Source organism: Pinus tabuliformis, chromosome 9, assembly GCF_031772625.1.
Source record: "Pinus tabuliformis cultivar Carrire ecotype Pingquan chromosome 9, CPIR1, whole genome shotgun sequence".
Taxonomy (NCBI): Eukaryota; Viridiplantae; Streptophyta; class Pinopsida; order Pinales; family Pinaceae; genus Pinus; species Pinus tabuliformis.
In genome coordinates, this window is record NC_142307.1 from 1582564252 (window position 1) to 1582570251 (window position 6000).

Sequence of the window (6000 nt, forward strand, 5' to 3'; positions counted from 1 at the left end):
GAATAAGTGGTTGTCTCCACTCACCCCGAGCACTACTCCTCATCATCTGGCTGGTCAACCCAACTGCCAACTAGTTGAGACTCAAACAGAGATACTGGATAGGGCTCCATCTTGAGTAGCTTCTTCTCAATTACTTTAACCTACACTTGCTCTATGGAGTCCCTTAGAGATCTTCTCTCCTCAACCATCACTTTTGTACTCTCCACACTTCCTACCTTGCTGCTCAAGATTGTACTTGTCTCTACCTAGAAATTGTAGAGATTCTTCATCCTCAAATCTATTTTCTTCACACATCTAGAACCTAAGTGCTTGAGGTAAGCTTTAAATCTACTATAGATGACATCATAACCCTTGTCCTCAAGGATAACTACTGAAACAAGATTCTGCTTCAGGCCTGGAACATAAAGGACATCTCTAAGATGGAGAGGATGACCTAACTTCCTCTGAAAACTAACAGTACTGACTCCCCTAGTTTCATACTTGCCATCATCTCCTAGCTCCATCTAAAACGACGTGTCCTCATCTAGGCAGTTGAAATACTTCTTATCCCTGGTCATGTAGAAGGATTTTCTTTAATCAATATACCATACACTGTTGTCTACTGAGCTTTCCATGTAAGCTATTAATGATAAATATTTCTCGAACTCAACATAAAACACATCTACCTTCGTTGATGCAATTGCATTATCCTTACTAGACTCCTCCTTTCAATTAGGGAACTTAGTGGCATAGTGCCAAATCTCATGGCAATGGAAGCATTTGATCTTGCTAAGATCCTTCTTCTTCTTCTCACCCTTTTGACTAGACTCAACCTCTCCTTGGCTGATCTTTCCCTTGGCTTTGCTACCTTTGCTTTGCAATGTAAATTTCTCCTCATCCTTTGCTAGAGCTTCTCTACTATTTCTCGTTCCTCTTCGGATTTCTTATTGAACGCAGTCACTCTATAACCTTTTCCACCTAGGAATATTCTCTCTGCCACTTATTACATCCTGAAAACTATACCAAGATTTGTGAAGTACCAGAAACGATAAGACTCACAAGGTGATTGTATGCTATAGTCATGCCCACTCCACTTAGCTCATCTCGAACCTAAGTGAAGTTTGAAGATATGTGATGATGGGATCTCCTTTTCTCATTAAGATACTTCTTAGCTTCTCCTTGAGAGAAAGCTTCCTTGCATCATTGAAACCTTTATAGAGATTTAGGATGGATTTAAACATCTCACATGTTGTCTTCTTCTCATGGAGATGAGGGATAATATGATCTTTGATCCCCTCAAGAATGATCCTCCTCACCTTGGTGTCATTCTTGTTATGCTGGATCAACTATTGGGAAACTTGAGGCCGAGCTATTGCCTACTTCACATACTCGAACACCATTATCTTCTAACAACAATGATATCCACTCCTTCCATGAGCAGAACTTCGAGGCTCCCTCTAAACTATGATGTGACCTTAGTCCTTGGAATGCCATAATACTATCCAAAGAATTTCTTTGCTCTCCAAAATCTTATGCAAACCTTCTGCTTGATCTGCATTTTCCACTAACTTGTCAATCTGGTGCTAGTATTTATACTAATCTCTACTTTGAAACTGTGTTAAATTACCATGAAACTATGCAACTGCTTAGATGAATATTTGAAAACTGAAATCTAGTTTACTTTCACGAAGATACAAAGTCTCTTAACAATTCGTAAGTAGTGGGATAAAAACACAAATATAAAAAACATGTGCAAATTGACACACTTATTTTCTTAAGAAACCCAACACGGAAAACCCACTTGCTTGATGTGGCTATTTTATTGATTGTTCTTAAGCACTTGGATCTATTACAAATCAATCTGTCTCTTTGAGAAAGCATTCTTCTTCTCTCTCAAATATTAGTTGATACAATTGATCTTGGATGGCCTTGATCCTGCTTGATCTTGACCCTCTAACACACAATTGTTTCTTTATTGCCTCCTTGAGTTGCTTTTCAAAACTTGCTCTCTTTTGCTTGATCTTTATGAACTAGAGGCTCCTTAATCCTCACCCACTAGGCCCCTATTTCCTAGCGCATATGAGCCCTTATTCTCTAGCACAAATAAACTCCTATTTTATAGAGAAAATCCCCATTTCCTTGCGCGCTTGGCAGCCCTATTTCTTACGACCTAGATCCTTTGCTCTATGCACAACCAAATCCTATATCCTAGTGCACTTTTTTCTCCTATTTCTTAGGAAACAATTCATGAGCTCCCCAAATCAAGTCTCTCTCACAAACTCGTGAGCTTTATCTTGTCACACACACCTTTGTGCAAAAAACCATGAATTCTTTGTGCCTTCATCCTCCTCTTTATAGGTCCAATTCAAACATGTAAGAAGGCCAAGTTCAAATTTAGAATTCGAGTTGTGATTGAAGAGTTAACTGAGAGTGCTACTCTTTCTCTCTCGAATCAACACTGGAGTTCTTAAGTTGTTCTTCCTTCAGTCAAAACTAAAGGCTAACTTGCTCTAATTGAACTGCTAACTACTGCCTCGTTTTGTAGTCAAAATGATGAAGACTCCACTTAACTGAAGCTCCAACTCTATGCATGCTAACTTAATGATTATTCCAGTAAACTATAAATAACTCATCCTAATTGAAGTCTAATTCATGAGCTCACACTCATACTGGGAGAAGGACAATTCAGAGGTTGTCACTAGCTAAGGAACAAACCATAAGACCTTGTTCGCTACATTTTCAACAAGTCTACCCATGAGAGACACACATTCACATGATTGGGAGGCTATAAGTAGTCTATTCGTATCCCTTCATGGAACACATAGAATCATCTTATCATCTTTGTTTTATGCAAAGAAGTCTAGGACACTTGGAGGTAGAAACCCGAAACATATATCTCATCTTCTATACCTTGTTCTTATGGATTAAGGTAGCGGAGTTTTGTTCAGAAGTCTGAGGCATATTTTTTTGTGGAAAATACAAACTGTCTGCGTTACAAATTTCTATGGTAGATATGAAGTTCTGAGGTACTAATTCTTTGGAATCATCTGAATTCTAAGGATAATATAGAGGATGAATTTAAGCCCTCTTGAAGACCCATGATAGATCTTATTGCATACCTTTTTGTCGATAGAATTGAAGGGTATTTTGTCTTAGATTTTGGAGGTTTGTATTGGCACTTGATGAATGGTCATTTTGCTACTATGCTTGTCAGTTTGTCTATGAATTTGATGTATCTCTTGTTGAATTGAATAATTCTTTAATAAAAGGGTTGTTGGGTTTCCCCCTAAGGTAAAAATCTTGTGTCTCTCTTGTGCATTGTGATCTCTACTGCTTCATTGTTCTTATGGTTGAATTTTTGAATGTGTAATTACTTAATGATACATTGAAGTGCTAAATAATCATCTACATCATTGGAAGTAATTATCAAGTTTCAAAAAGAAGTGCTCATATATTTTACACTCCAGAAATAAACAAGTAGGATAGAACAACTTAAAAGTGGGAGTGAGATAGCATACTAGAGGGGGTTTTGTGTTTGTAGCAGCTTATTAGGCCTCAATTCTTAGGTAACTTCACAGAGAGCACCTTGTACTTGCATTATTTCCATTTCAGACAAAAGAGAGCAAAACAACCTCACCTTTGAGCCAAGCTTTCACTCATAAGGGTTTCCTAGAGCATATCTTGTGTTCATTGTGGTTTGTTAGGCCCCTATACTACTAGTGTAACCCCTATTGTTATTAGTACAACCCACTTATTATATTGATGTACCCATGTAGTGCCCATATTGATGCAGGAGCATCTAGCTCGCCATGACTGGGTGAAGTCTCGCCAGGTTGGAAGGTTGACAAGTATCTGGAATGTTTTCTTTATTTTCGAGTTTAGGAAGTCATAAGACAGATGGTCCGTTTATTTTATTTTAATTACTAAAAGATAAAGTTAAGTGTCGGTTAGGGTCATTATAAGTTTAATAGAAATAAAAGTCAGTTAGAAATTGATCTGCTAAATTAGGAAAGACAAAAAGAAACAAAATTGCCTATAAGCAGAACTTGTAAATAATAATTAAACAGTTGTCTAACAAACTATTTTCCATTCAACTGAATGTGAGGGACAATTCGAATTAACTGTAATTTCAACATATAAAAGAAGAGATATTACACCAAGGCAGGGTTCTGCAATTTCACAAATATGAAATAAGAGAAACAGATCTATTTTCTAATCGTTTATCTGTATACAAATATTGTCTGTCTGCTGAATGACAAAACTTTATTGCATAACGAATCAAAACTAACAGTGTTGACAACTAGAGGGAAGCCACGGTGAGGTTACAGTGTTTTTGTATTCTCAACAAATGAACAGACTATCAAGAAATTAACTGACTGTATAATTGCAAGCGGAATACGACGTGAAGGGACCCCGTTAACAGGAGTGTCACCATCAGAGGCCCAGGAATGAACAAAACCGCACATCAAATCAAAGAAGCAATCTATAGAGAAAGGTAATGCCTCAAGACCAAGAATTCCACGTAATTTCTGAGTAATGAAACCATAGCTCAACCAGTTCTCATTTAAGTCGACTCATATTTAATTACAATATATAATTGTTGACAAAACCCAAGTGCCGCGTCCAAGAATTGGACAAACCCTGGCCTAGGGTTTGGGAATAAAAACCCCAACGTTCCCATCGACAAACGACTGACGGAACAAGTGACCGAGACCAAGAATATACAGGGAATAGCAACAGCTCACGGCAACAACAACCGACCAGACAAAACTACAGAAAGTTAAGGAAGCTAGCGCGTGTTGACAAGCATTGGAGAACCAGAGCCTACCGGAGATTACGCTATCCTTTTGAGCATTAAAACCCGGAGAACCCACGAGCCCAGGTCGAACCATGACCTGCAAAAGCAACAACGCAACGTCACTATCTGAGCATTACCATTAAATCATCGAACCAGCTGCAAACCAAAAGAGTTTGGGTGCTAGTTACCTGCGCAAGTGGACCGAGAAGCCAAGAAGCAGAGCCTAGCCGAACAACTGAAATGGAGACCAGAGGAGAAACCCTGGTTAATACGAATCTCAATAGGGAAACTTAAATTGAAGCAAGGAGGAAGAGTATACCTGTTGGAAGTTGCCGAAACCTGGTGATTTGTTACCGGACAGCCGAGAGCGATGAAAAGCAACACAACCGAGCATAAAACAATTATTACAGGCATCCATTAACCATAGCAGAGTGACCAAACCAGAACAGAAGTAACAACACGACAAGAGTTGAATACAAGACCTGGTAAAGAACTCAAACTTCTTGACAATTTCAAGGTCAAGAACAGTCGAATGAAACCCGGAGACTTATCGTGGGTATTAACCAGCAAGCGAGCTAACATAAGTGAGAAGGTAATACTCCATTGAAGTTGGGCGAACCCATAACCAGTTGCAGAGAATTTACAGTCGTAGAAAAGGCAAGACCACATTCAAACCCTCACAGTAGTCGAACACCAGAACCGAACCCTCTCGAATGAATACAGGACCGGGATATTTTTCCCAAGAACGCACGGAGGAGCCAGGCCCGAGGCACATTGAGGGGAGTTAAATGTGGTAGTAATTGCCCGCAGCTACAAACCAATACACATCACCAAATTTGCACGTGACCACTGGAAAAGAACCACCATATTGTGAGTCCGGCGACCGCCGACTAAGCCCAAGTCACATAGATTTGCGGGACCGTGAGGTTGGGTTACATTAGACTGGTATCAGAGCGTTAAACTGACTGAGGATATGGAAGTAGGACGACAAGGTCATGGTGGAGGTGGCCGAGGTGTTCACAGATTGGCAGATTAAGGGTTAAGAGAGGAGGTCAGAATTCTTGCTGCCCATTTGGATGCAGTAGAAGCAGGTAGACCGAGAGATCCAGAGTTAGGCGATGCTAGTGAAGAGGAAGTAGAAGAGGCAGCAGATGGACCGAAAGGTGAATCCACGGAAGTGAGATTGCTGAGATCTATTTTATTAGCAAGCAGTAAACCTAAAC